This window comes from Artemia sp. Qi Xiang Cuo, chromosome 20 (genome assembly GCF_049724085.1).
Source record: "Artemia sp. Qi Xiang Cuo chromosome 20, ASM4972408v1, whole genome shotgun sequence".
Lineage (NCBI taxonomy): Eukaryota > Metazoa > Arthropoda > Branchiopoda > Anostraca > Artemiidae > Artemia > Artemia sp. Qi Xiang Cuo.
Window position 1 is genome coordinate 34,511,782 of NC_142813.1, and position 14,609 is coordinate 34,526,390.

Genomic DNA, 14,609 nt, shown 5'->3' on the forward strand with positions numbered 1-14,609 from the left:
GTGGTCTTGGCATCATGTTTTTCAAGTAAAATTTGTTGTCACTAAGAACGAATAAATCAGGGCTAGTACTTTTTGTCTAGCTCTTTTTTGTCCCTTTTGTAACGTCGCACGCACGGCAATTCCTTGGATGAAACATTAAAAAAAAGAATAAATTTTTTCTTCTAAAAGCTTTATCAAAGCTTAAAAAGAGTAAATTAAAAACGAAAGATAAAAGATTTGTCTTGATACCCGGCAGTTATGGCGTATTTTATGACTGTTTAATTATCACTTTCCAAGTCTTGAACGTTATATAGTTTCATTTTTACTGTTTAGTGCATTTGCAGGAAAATGTTTTTCTAATTTTTTAAGTATTTTTTTGCTTGAATTTAATATCTTTTCAGGTTGTGAAATCATCAAGTCTGACATGGTGCGGGACCGAGCTGTTGTACTACATAGACACTGGCTGTCTAGTCTTGATTCTGATCTCTTCGTTATTATCCATGTTTAGTTCATTTTTTGTTCTAGTGTCCCATTGTATCTTCAGTAAGTGGCAGAAAATAAATAGTTAGATGTTGTGCTCATTAGAATAATCATTTTTGACGATTTTGGTTTGGGTGAAAAGGCTTCATGGTTTAAGAACAGCAGGACATTCAACCATGACCTAATCTGTATTACCGTGAATTTTATTGTATTTTAGAGTTTGAAAATTAAATTTGATTCTTAATACAGCTATTTTACTTAACTATTGGCAAGACTAGGCATGTAGGGAGGCTATTTTAGGGAGGGTTGGGGGGTTGAAGCAGATACTGTACCGAAAACGGTTTATAAACTATAAAATCCAGAGATGTCCGTGAAGTGTTGACCTGAATCCCCCTGGGTATATTTCCAGTTTTTCTTGTTTTTTTTCTTTTTTTCTTTTTTTAGAGCATAGCTTTCGTTCACGTGGCCCCAGAAATCTTTTCCAAAAATCTTCAGGATTTAATGGTATAGCTGCAAACTCACTGCAAGGACAGTTCAGTGATCGGTAACTATTTTAGTTCGAAAAAGCAAATAAGCTTTATATAGTATATAATATAATATATATATTGAAAACCCGTCGTATACAATAAATGTACAATGACAGAGTATACAAAAATACGAAAAGAGGGAACAAAACGATAATAATAACAACAAAAGCAACAAGTTCTTAAATAGAATACATAATAGTACGAAAAGTGGAAACTGAAAGATAGCATACTCAAAGATTACAACAGAAACAACAACTTCTTCGAAAATAGCAATAAAGACAACAACTTTTGAAAGGAGAAAAAAAAATAAAAAAAAATAAATAAAAAGGGAAACAAAAGGGAAAATTAAACAAGCAAACTTGCCCACTCGTGCTTTAGAATTGCTAGTTTTGTTTTTTGCCGGCTAATAAGTGTCTTAGCAGCTAGATTTGGGTCCGCTAGGTTATAGCGCCGAATAAGAAAAATATTTTTTGTCCAAGGTTGCAATTTTAGTAGGTACTTTGCAAAACGGAAAAATATAGAGCGGATTTTAGACTTTTCACGGTTTACCAATAAATTCCAGAAAGGGGACACATATAATATATGTGGCAGAGCGGTAGCGTTGTAAATACTTGCCAGTAGTGGACGGTTAAATATCAGAGTGGATTTAACAATCAAAGCATAGGAGCTGGATATTCGCCGTTCAAGATGTGAGATCAGGAGGGAATGGGTATGCTGTAATGAGGAACCTAGTGGAAGCCCCAGATATACTATTTTATCAACTGGTTTTACTGAACAATCACCTAGTGTGATATTAGTAGGAGGGTCATTGTTTCAATCATACAGCAAAACTTCCGAGTTTTGGGAGCTAAATCTCAGACCAACTTTCTCGTAGTTGGACTGCAGACTGGAGAATATTTCTGAAAGGCGGTTAATCGTCCGACTGAGATTCAGCGTGTCATTGGCATAGCACACCACGTAGATGTCAATGGAACTGATACTGCACGATGAAGGACAGCTGTCTTGAGGCTCGATAATCTAGCTGTTGAAGAAAGTGGGGGATAAAACTGCTCCCTGACGGGCCCCTTTACGGACTGGTATCAAAGCTGGCCGTGGGGCTGGTGGAAGGCCTTTGTCGGGAGGGAGCTTGAGTCACATGCGAAGGTGAGAATAAATATCACGGAAAGCCTGGATGTTATTTGAGTTCACTCCTCTTTTAGCTGAGTTTAGCAACATACGTGCATGAATCAATGAATCAAACGCTCTCTGTAGGTCTAAGCCCCCGATCGCTAGACTTTCTCCTGATTTGTGTGCATCCAGGAGTGCATATGCAACGACATGGAGCGCTTCCGCACAACCAATGCCGCGTTGGAAATCGAATTGTCTTGGTGGACTACAACACAGTTTTTCAAACTCATCTACGAATAAAAGTTCAAATAACTTGCAGAAAGTGGTAGCAACCGTGATTGGACGGAAAGAGGAGCATTGCATGGTAACTTTTCCTTTTTTAGGAACTGGTGTAAGATCTCCAATTGAGAAAGTGGTTTGGACAATACCCTGAATGAGGATAATCTGCATTAGGAGGGTTACATGACTAATGAGAGCGGGCTCACCACTTTTTAGATGGAGTGCACTGATCCCGTCAATCCCAAAATATTGTTTAGGTTTTAGGTGAGAGATGGCCCTACATACAGCTCCCTCCTTTACAAGATAGTCACTCTGAGGACAACTATCTAAGCAGTCGTTTAACTCAGCCTCATATCTTTCATTGAGGACTGGGTCAGGATGCAAAAATTCTAACCCATAATATGCATACCATTCAGAATCAGTGATTACAGCTGTGGATGAAGACTCATTGCTTTTAGAGGACAGAAAACGCAAAAGGAGAGAAGGATTAATTTTGGCCCGTGTAGATTTGATATCAATCATCTTTTTTCCGTGAGGTTTTAGCTCCTTTGCGAATTTTCTTTTTGTGAGCAGGCGGATTGAATTGACTACCCCCGAACGGGGTCGTCCACAAGAAACCCAAAGTTGAAGCCAAAATTCAGATTTAGAATGGGTATCCACTAACTCTGGATTTTCAGACCAGCCTGGACGGGTATGATGACGGGGTCTACGTAGTGGGACGGCAGCTTTTTCAGCACAGCGAAGGGCATGGCCAATTTCTGCGCAATAAAATTCAACTGATAGTTGTATTTCCTCCCTTGAAAGAGCAGTTAATCCAGAGAGAAGATGGAAAGGGACACGGATCTTACTAAGGACTCTGGCGGCTTCTTCTTGAAATAAAACAGGGTTAACTTTACGCCAATCACGGCGAGACCTAGGAAGTGTTTTTGAAGTTGTTTGCGTTTGTGTATCTGAGCTGTGGCAAGGAATCTCGGCTGAGAACTTATTGGTAATTGATCAGACAGCTGAAAATCAAGCACAACCTTGACAGGCGAAATCCTGAGATTTGCGGACGCAACGGCGTGATCGAGATCTGATGTGGACATTAAGGTGTGTACATGTGTAAAATTTAAATCTTTGCACTTGAGATCAAACTGGTCTCCTAAAATACTAAGCAACAACGTAGAACGTAAAGACCTAGATAAGAGCGGTTCATTCAAGTCGCAATTGAAGTCACCAACTAGTATGCATTCAAGGCTTAAGGATAGAATACGGTTAATACACTGGCCGAGTTTATCACTAGAATAAGTAAAAGCACGCTCCGAACGCTCATCATGGTAATTTGTAGGCAAATATACATTAATAAAAACACAGCCCTCAACACGAATCGCTAGAAAATCATCATTGACTTCAAATACACTAGATCTTAGATTCGAACGAACGAAAATGGCAATACCACCGGACGGTCGCCCTTTTCCACTTAGCTGCTTCGCTGAAACTGAATAGACCGATACTGAACTATTAAAACTAAGAATACTTTTACTGCGGCTTGTGATGAAATATTCTTGTAAACCGACAACTTAATTTTGCTCAAAAACAACATCTAAGATCGGAATTTTATTCGTGAACGAGCCATTAATGTTCCACGATAAACATTTAACTGCATAAGATTCAAAATTCATTTCTTTTGTGGATTACTATTTGAGAGTCATTTTACACCGTAACACGTGTGACTGCCGATTTTGCATTCAACGCAGAATGTCGGCTGTCTGCATTTTTCATCTCGCGTAGAAAGATGTTCACTTGAGGCAAGCCTAGAGCATACAGGTTCAACCGTATACTGGGAAGCGAGATGACCGATTTTGTGACAGTTATAGCATCGTCTTGGCAAGAATTTAAACGGATTAGCAGGTAGATGCTCGTAGCCGATAATCACCGAAACACTCAGAAATTGTTGGAGCTCACTAAGAGTCTTAAAATACGCTTTGAAAGAACGGAATTTTCCGCACTGTTCAGTCGTCGTACTATTCGGAATTAGATATTTTAGTCCTTCACAGTTTATATCCTCAGAACATTTCGAAGCACAGCTATGTGCAGGGGTTCTCGAACAGTAATTTTGAGATCGGACTTGGAAGATTTCGCTTTCTCAATGATTTTCGCTGCTGCAGCTTTCGACCTGACCACTAACTTCCATTCATTTGGAGATTTGAGAAGTTCACTAATGTTATTTGTATTGTCACATAAACTGTCTATGAAAGCTTTCCGGTCATTTGGGCCATTGAGATCCTTAGGGGGATTTTTCAAGACGACAGAATAGGTAGAGTTTCTGGGCTTGGACGTTTCAGGTGCACTTCGACTGCTTGTGAAAATACTAGTGGCTGGTGCGGACTGGGTGGCCAAAAAATTATCAAGCTTCCGAGAGAGTTCATTTACTTTGGCAGTAACTGTTGCATTCACCGCATCTCCGATGACCGGAACCGAGCAGGGGTTAAAGATGACAAATTTTGGCATGCTCACATTATTTTTCGCAGCTGAAACTAGAATTTTGCATATTTCAATGATATTGTCTTCATCTTTAGAGTAGGTCACAAGACGATTCGTAATATTCAACTCAGTATGAAGGATTCGCTTTGGCTTTATAAAATCTTCTTGTGTATAGAAAGCAACACACGCTTTTACGATACACTCCAATTTTATTCCATCTGTTAGTGCTCTCGTTACACAATTCAGTAACGGATTCAAAATAATTTTTTCACTTTCAGCCATCGTAGTTCTAAGCGTAATTAAATCTTAAAGTAAAGTCACAAAACAATGACTTGCCCGCAAGGGGGCTTTTTTTAAGTCCAAATCCAAACCCAAACTGTAACAATCCAAACTGTAACAAATCCAACCAAGAGCCTCAGTTAGGGAGTGAAATATCGTGGTTGCAGTGGTAGCTGCAATCTAGTAAAGGACGAACATGGTCCATAGTAACAAAAAAATAGCCTGAAAACCCTAAAAATGGCGTTGGATCGAAAAAAAAGTAACCATTGGAATCACCTTGGCCGAAATTATCCATAGAAACGTATTTGTTATTCAGACTTCAACCATGACTCTCAGTTAAGGATATCTGATCAAATATGTAATCAAACCGATAATTTATCAGAAATTATTTTTGTTTCTTTTTTTACAGCCTAATTGGATTAAGACCTAATGATAAGAATCTATGAAGACCATTAACATCTGCGTTCAGTGGCTCGCTGTCCTTTTTAAAGCAAACTTCTAAATGTTAAATACGATTCTCTATTCTCCATTGCTGCTCTCGATAGTTCTAAAGCTTTTCAATCTATTAACCCATTTCCAGCTTTTCACTCACTATCTATGAAAGGGTTTAATCTTTCCATCATTTTATTGTTGAAATATTCTTCTTCTTTTCTTAAAGTTAATGGGTCAGTTTTTGAAAAAAGGATACCATTTCGGAAAGTGGTCAGACAAGGTGGTGCTTCACCACCTAGTTTTTTCAAAATATGTATTTCTTAAATAGTCAATAATATATCTCCGACGACTTTTTTCTGGGTTGTCCAAAGTTTCGTATCTAGTATATGCTAACAACCTTCTTGTTATCAGCAGAAGAAAAAATTTACTTTCCACATCTGTTAATTACAGTCCTGAAGTTTTGTTCGGATTGGTCTTTCGTCTTTCGGATTGGTCTTTCGGATTGGCTCTTCGTCTCCTTCACCTGCAATGCCTCTTCCACGCAAATTGCTTTCTGTCCCCTCTGCGGTGACTTTTAGGTGGTTGGGTATAAATATTAGTAACAATTTTTGATCCTTCTGTTCTCGGCATGATTTCCAAATCAAAGAGGAAAATTCAGTTTGGTTATTCGAGAACTGTTGTAAATAAAGGTAAATATAATCGTAAGGTATTACGCACATAATTTTCAGCTTTTTGTGATTGTTCTATTCTATATATTTTCGGGTTTCATCCTTTGGTAAATCAATCATTTAATTAATACTAAAAAAAAACTATTTCAAACGTAGAGCGGTTACTAAGTCCAAGAAGCTTGGTTTGTAGTGGGCCACACACAAAAAAAAAAAAAAAAAAAAAAAAAAAAAAAAAAAAAAAAAACACTTATAAAACACGTACAATAAAAAAAAACTGAAAGGGCATTTAACTATAGGAGATTTAAATGAGATTTGACATTTAACTGAAAATTATTTTAAAAGAAGAGAAAAGGGACATATAAATTAGGACATAATTTGTAGAACATAATTTGCACTTTACTGAAAAAAATATAAATGTTCTTACTTTTATTACTTAATAAATCAAATAATATTAACATTTTGATTGCTAAATATCAGTATATGTATATTAAACTGACAATGCACATTCATTTGTATTTTTTTCAGTAAAGTGCAAATTATTTTCTGGCCTTGGGAAGGCATAGGGGTTTTGAGCCCAACTTTTGTTAATTTCTGCTCGTTTTGGGTTTAACTCGGTTATTTATTGCAATTTATGTTTGTTTTGGGTTTCATTTATTTATCGAGGCTGATTTGCGGTAGTTTTCACGTTTCGTAGATTATTTGATTTTATTTTTGCTCATTTTTTGTTTAATGGATTTCTTTACTTTTCTTTGAAAAACTTATTTTGTGGAAAAAGTTTTTTTAATTAATTTTTGTTCGTTTTATATTGACATAGTCGTTTCAGGGAAAAAGAAAATAATAGTTTGAATCTTTTCGTTTTTGTAAGACTTTATAGTTTGGCCTGCTATTTGTATGCTGGAGAAAATTTTTCAGCAATTTTTAACAACATTCATCCTTTTAAAAATCTGGACACAAATAGTAGTGTTCAATTTCGTTTCATACCTCCTCTAGTTGACCTGAAATGGAAAACTTGATACCATTCGCAAGAAAATCTGCTTACTTTCTTTGATAGCTTGGATACACTTACCCTATTTTGACTTTGTTAGATTTTAAGAGCAGAAGTAGCCCCGAAACTTTGAACATAATACCCTCAGTCTTTCTTGGGATACTGCTGATATGTCTTATTGAGTATTAGCTTTAATACAGTGCATTTTGATTTAATCTTAAGGCAATATTTGTTTTTTAAAAATAAAGCAAAATGGGTGGGTGGGCGTGGTAGGGGAATTAGTTGCCCTCCAATCACTTTCGGCTATTAAAAAGGGCATCAGCCCATTCTATTTTCAATCAAATAAGCCCTATTCGAAGTTCCTACGACAACTCCTTCGATATGAAGTGCCCTGGTCTAAACAGCAACAACAACAAAAAATCATACATTTTACCCACGTCGATCTTTACGATAAAAATTTCAAGCCTTCCAATCACTTTTGGCTATTAAAAAGGGCACTATGCCTTTCGATTTCCAATCGAATGAGCCCTTTTTAAGTTTCTATGACAACGCTTTCTATAAACACCTTATATGCCCCCAGGGTATAAATTACAACCCTCACCCTAAGGGCTGTGAGGGTGGTTGTCATCCTCTAAGACGTAATTTCCAGAACTGTCAACTACGTTGAACAAAATGGCTATCTAAAAAATTTTTGATTGGATGTGTCTGGGAAAATGGTGGGCGTGAGATGGGCGTTAGTCGCTCTCCCATCACTTTCAACTATTAAAAAAGGCGCAAGCCCTTTCAATTTCCAATCAAATGAGCCCTTTTGAAGTTTGTACGACAACACTTTCAATAAAAACCTTATATGCCGCCAGGGCATAAATTACAACCCTTGTCTTGAGGGTTTGGGGGGGGGGTTGTCACCCTCAAAGACCTAATTGCCAGAAATTTCTACTAAATTGGACACAATGGCTATCTGAAAATTTTCATTGGATGTGTTTAGGGGAATGGTGTGCGTGAGAGGGTGGTTAGTTACCCTCCAATCACTTTCAACTATTAAAAAGGGCACTATCCCTCTCAGTGCCCAATTGAATGAGCCCCTTTTGAAGTTTTTACAACAACTCTAACTATAAAAACCTTAGATGCCCCCAGGGCATAAATTACAACCTTTTCCCTGGGGGTTCTGGGGGGTTTGTCATCTTTAAATACATAATTTCCAGAACTTTCAACTACGTTGAACAAAATGGCTATCTCTGAATTGTGATTGAATATGTTTGGGGAAATGGTGGGCGTGGGAGGGGGGTCAATTACTTTCCACTCACTTTCAACTATTAAAAAGAGCAATTTCAATTTCCAAACAAATGAGCCCTTTTTGAAATTTCTACAACAACCTTCTATATAAACCTTATATACCCCCAGTGCATAACTTACAACCCTTGCTCTGAGGGGGTTATCATAGGCAGCGCGCTAGCGCTAAGTAAGAACGATGTGGGCACAATGTGTTTTTTTTTTCTTCAGTCGGGCACTTCGTATCGAAGGAGTTGTCGTAGAAACTTCGAAAAGGGCTCATTCGATTGGAAAATGGAGTGGCTAGTGCCCTTTTTAATATTCAAAAGTGATTGGAGGGCAACTAGCCCCCCTCCCACGCCCATCATTCCCCCAAACATCCAATCAAAATTTCGAAATAGTCATTTAGTTCAGCGTAGTTGATTTCCAGATAAAAAATATATTTTTGAGGAGGACACTCCCCCACAACCCTCGGGGGAAAGGTTTTAATTTATGCCCTGAGGGCCTATAAGAACGATGTTGTACTAAGTATTATTTTTTTTCCTTTAGAGCAGGGCACTTGTTATGGAAGGGGTCGTTGTAGAAACTTCAAAAGGGGCTCATTCAATTCGAAATTGAGAGTTCTAGTGCCCTTTTTAATAGACGAAAGTGATTGGAGGGCAACTAGCCTCCCTCCACGCCCATCATTCCCCCAAACACATCCAATCAAAATTATGAGATAGCGATTTTGTTTTAGCGTAGTTGATTTCCAGATAGTAAATATGTTTTTGAGGAGGACACTCCCCCACAACCCTCAGGGCAAGGGTTTTAAGTTATGCCCTGGGGGCATATTAGGTTTTTATAGAAGGCGTTGTCCAAGAAACTTCAAAACAGGCTCATTCGATTCGAAATTTGAAGGGCTAGTTCCCTTTTTAATAGTCGAAAGTGATTGGAGGGCAACTAGCCCCCCCCCTTACCCCCATCATTCCCCTAAACACATCCAATCAAAATTTCTAGATAGCCATTTTGTTCAGCGTAGTTGATTTCCAGATAGAAATTATGTTTTTGAGTAGGACACTCCCCCACAACCCTCGGGGCAATGGTTTTAAGTTATGCCCTGGGGGCATATAAGGTTTTTATAGAAGGCGTTGTCGTAGAAACTTCATAAAAGGCTCATTCGATTGGAAATTCAGAGGGCTAGTGCCCTTTTTAATAGTCGAAAGTGATTGGAAGGGAACTAGCCCCACCCACGCCCATCATTTCCCCAAACACATCCAATCAAAATTTTGAGATGATCCATTTTGTTGAGCGTAGTTGATTTCCAGATAGAAAATATGTTTTTGAGGAGGACACTCCCCCAAAACCCTCAGGGCAAGGGTTCTAAGTTATGCCCTGGGGGCATATAAGGTTTATATAGAAGGCGTTGTCGTAGAAACTTAAAAATAGGTTCATTCGATTGGAAATTCGAAGGGCTAGTACCCTTTTTATTAGTCGAAAGTGATTGGAGGGCAACTAGCCCCCCCCCCCACGCCCATCATTCCCCCAAACACATCCAATCAAAATTTTTAGATGGCCATTTTGTTCAGCATAGTTGATTTCCAGATAGAAAATATGTTTTTGAGGAGGACACTCCCCCACAACCCTCAGGCAAAGTGTTTTAAGTTATGTCCTGGGGGCATATAAGGTTTTTATAGAAGGCGTTGTCGTAGAAACTTCAAAAAAGGCTCATTCGGTTGGAAATTCAAAGGTCTAGTGCCCTTTTTAATAGTCGAAAGTGATGGGAGGACAACTCACCCCCGCCCCCCAACCCCATCATTTCCGCAAACACATCCCATCAAAATTTTGATACAGCCATTTTTTCAGCGTAGTTGATTTCCAGATAGAAACTATGTTTTTCAGGAGGACACTCTCCCAAAACCCTCGGGGCGAGGGTTTTAAGTTATGCCCTGGGAGCATATATGGTTTTTAAAGAAGGCATTGTCGTAGAAACTTCTAAAAAAGCTCATTCGATTGGAAATTCAAAGGGCTAATGCCCTTTTTAGTAGTCAAAAGTTATTGGAGGACAACTAGCCCCCCCGCCCCCACGCCCATCGTTCCCCCAAACACATCCAATAAAAATTTTGAGATAGCCCTTTTGTTCAGCGTAGTTGATTTCAAGATAGAAAATATATTTTTGAGGAGAACACTCTCCAACAACCCTCAGGGCAAGGATTATGAATTATACCCTAGGGGCATATAAGGTTTTTATTGGAATTCTTTGTCGTAGAAAGTTGAAAAAGGGCTCATTCGATTTGAAATTCAAAGGGATAGTACCCTTTTTAATAGTCGAAAGTGATTTGAGGGCTACAAACCCCCCTCTCACGCCCACCTTTTCCCCAAACACATCGAATCCAAATTTTTAGATAGCCATTTTATTCAAAGTAGTTGAAAGTTTTGGAAATTATTTCTTTAAGCATAATAAACCCTCCCCCCCCAGCCCTCAGGGCAAGAGTTGTAAGTTATGCCATGGGGCATATAAAGTTTTTATTGAGACATTTGTCTTAGAAACTTCAAAAGGGCTCATTCAATTGGAAATTGAAAGGGCTAGTGCCTTTTTTAATAAATGAAAGTGATTGGATAGCGACTAACGCCCCTCTCACACCCACCATTTTCCAAAACACATCTAATCAAAATTTTGAGATATCCATTTTGTTCAAAGTAGTTGAATGTTCTGGAAATTAGGTCTTTTAGGATGATAAGCCCCTCAGAGCCCTCAGTGCAAGGGTTGTAAGTTATGCCCTGGGGGCATATAAGGTTTATATAGAAAGTTGTTGTATAAATCATAGGCAGCAGGATCGCGCTGCCTAAGTAAAGAGCGGGGATACTCGTGAAGGAGACAAGAAACGGGGACTAACTAAATAGAAGGAAACTCCCCCACAACCCTCAGAACAAGGGTTTTATGTTATGACCTGGGGGCATATAAGAATGATGTTGGCACAATGTATTATTTATTAATTTTTTCCTTTAGAGCAGGGCACTTCGTATCGAAGAAGTTGTGCGTAGAAACTTCGAAAAGCGCTCATTCAATTGGAAATTGGAGTGACTTTTGCCCTTTTTAATACTCGAAAGTGATTGGAAAGCCATTAACACCCCTCTCACGCCCACCATTTCCCCAAACACATCCAATCAAAGTTTTGAGATAGCCATATTGTTTAACGTAGTTGAAAGTTCTGGAAATTCGGTTTTAAATTATGACAACCACCCTAACAGACCTTAGGGTAAGGGTTGTAATTTATGCCCTAGGGGCATATAAGGTGTTTATAGAAAGCGTTGTCGTTTCCAAAAGGGCTTATTCGGTTGCAATTCGAAAGGGCTAGCTACCTTTTTAATAGTCGAAAGTGATTGGAAGGCTTGACATTTTTATAGTAAAGATCGAAGTAGGTATAATATAATATTTTTTGTTGTTGTTGTTGTTTAGACCAGGGCACTTCGTATCGAAGGAGTTGTCGTGGGAACTTCGAAAAGGGCTCATTCGATTGAAAATAGAAATGGCTGATGCCCTTTTTAATAGTCGAAAGGGATTTGAGGCCAACTAATCCCCCTTCCACGCCCACCCTCCCATTTCTGCTCTTAAAATTTAATCGAATCAAAATAGCGTAAGTGTATCCAAGCTATCAAAGAAAGTAAACATATTGTTTTTGCGAATGGTATCACGTTTTCCATTTCAGGTCAACCAGAGGAGGTATGAAACTAAATTAAACAGTACTATTTGTGTCAAGATTTTTAAAAGGGTGTATGTTGTTAAAAATTGCCAAAAATTTTTCTCCAGCATACAAATAGCAGGCGAAACTATAAAGTCTTAAAAAACAAAAAGATTTAAAGTGTTATTTTCTTTTTCCCTGAAAAGACTATGTCAATATAAAACAAACAGAAATTAATTTAAAAAACTTGTTCCAAAAGATGATTTTTTCAATGAAAAGTAAAGAACTCTATTAAACCAAAAAGAAGCAGAAATAAAATCCAATAATCTACCAGGCGTGAAATTGCCACTAATCAGCATCGATAAATAGTTTAAAGCCAGAACGAACAGAAATTACAATAAGTAACCGAGTCAAACGCAAAACGAGCATAAATTAACATAAGTTGGGCGCAAAACCCCTGTGCCTTCCCATGGCCAGAACAAAATTTGTACTTTACTGAAAAAAAACAACAAATGAATCTGCATTGTCAGTTTAATATGCATATACTGATATTTAATAATCAAAATGTTAATATTATTTGATTTATTAAAGTTATATAAGTAAAAACATTTATATTTTTTCAGTAAAGTGCAAATTTTGTTGTAGTGCAAAGTCGTGCCTTGAGGCTAAGGTAAGGGATGACCTTTGTGTTTTTTTTTAAGATGGTTTTGAAAGTTTCGTAATTGAGGTAGTTGTGGCGAATCGAATGTTTTTGTGGTTGTATGTACCTCCTTCGGTATCTAGTCAGAATTTTTTGAGGTAATAGGAAATCAATTGGAAAAGCTGCCCTTGTCTACAAGTCCATGTGTAATAATGGGATATTTTAATTTTGATACGAGTTTACAAAATGATAGAATTTGCCGTAATTTTTGTGATACTTTATTTTCTTTTAATATGGATCCTTCTGTGACGTTGATTGATAATATTTTTGTAATTTTCAATTATAAGGAGTCGTGTGTTACCCCTAATGATATTTCTAACCAATGTGGAATAATGACGGCTTTTGAAGTTAATGGATTTACGTGTGGTTCTCCAAGAATTGATAATGAACGATTTTATATTAGTAAGACTTCATTGTTTTTTTGTTTTTAAGCTGGAGAATTTTGATTTGCCATTTTTAAGTAGTTATTTTACGTCTTCTGAAAAGTTTGATCATTGGTATCAGAAAATAAGTGACCTTTTGAAGGAAGAGTGTCTGAAGAAAAAACATATTCTAGATAGTAGAAATAAACTAAGGAAACCCTAGATAACGCCAAGTTTATTAAATTCAATTAATCGAAGACATTGTCTTTATAAGTTGAGTGTAATGAGTGGGAGTGAGAGTGATAGCAGAGTGTATAGAAATTATAATAGTGCTTTAAATAAACTCCTGAGGAAGGCTAATAGGGAATACGTTTTAAGGAATTTAAAAACTGTCAGGATAATCCAGCAGAGACCTGGCTGACACTTAAGTCAGTCATTAGAAATAATGCTAGTAAGCCACCATAATTAAATCAGCTAGAGGACCCAGGTCAGCTTGCCGAAGGAATGGCTTCCCATATTTCTAATATAGGTTGTAAAATAAAAAATTCAATTGAAATTTGTCCCGAGGATGGAACTTTTAAACAGTTTCTAGGCCCTTCACGTAATGTGAACATTTGGCTTTCAAAAGTGACTGATCAATAAGTGATTGACATAATGTCTTCAACATTGGCATAGGCAGCATTAGGCAGCAGATTGTCTAGGGGGGGGGGGGGGCAGTCGATAGTGTGATGGAGTTTTATAAACTGATTTTTCCAAACCATATGCTTTTTCACCCATATCTAATGTAAATTTGAAGGTCTAAGGGGGGGCAGCTGCCTCCTCCCTGCCCCCCTCCCTACGCCCATGGTCTTCAATGAAAAGCAGTGCTGCACGATTTGCGAAAAATTATACCATTATTTAAAGAGGAGACCCAAAAGATTTTAATAATTATAGACCGATTTCACTGCTGCCAACTTTTTCAAGAGTGATGTAGAAATTAATATTTGTGAGAGTGGATAATTTTTTGAATAAGAATGGATTTTTTTTTTTTTTTTTTTAATCAGTTTGTTTATCGTTGAGGTTATTCCACATAGGATACTATCCACTTCCTAACTAGAACAGCAAATGATGGCCTTGATAATAAATTTAAAGTGGGTTCACTGCTTCTAGATATATTAAAGGCGTTTGATACTTGTGACAATTGGATCTTATTGAAGAAACTAGAAAATGGAGGCAATCGTGGGAATGCGATGCGACTTTTTGCAATGTCTTCGATTAATTGAATTTACTAAACTTGGCGTTATCTAGGGTTTCCTTAGTTTATTTCTACTATCTAGAATATGTTTTTTCTTCAGACACTCTTCCTTCAAAAGGTCACTTATTTTCTTATACCCATGATCAAACTTTTCAGAAGACGTACAATAACTGCTTAAAAATGGCA

At 37.5% G+C, this 14,609-nt stretch overlaps 1 protein-coding gene across 1 annotated transcript in view; it reads left to right on the plus strand.

Moving 5' to 3' along the window:
* tweek (transmembrane protein KIAA1109 homolog tweek) overlaps positions 1–699 on the plus strand; it is a 371,152-nt gene extending 370,453 nt beyond the window's left edge. The window contains exon 60 of the mRNA XM_089106227.1: positions 381–699. The gene's annotated coding sequence lies outside the window, so the exon portion shown is untranslated. The remainder of the gene's footprint in view (positions 1–380) is intronic.
* Positions 700–14,609: the final 13,910 nt, after the last annotated feature.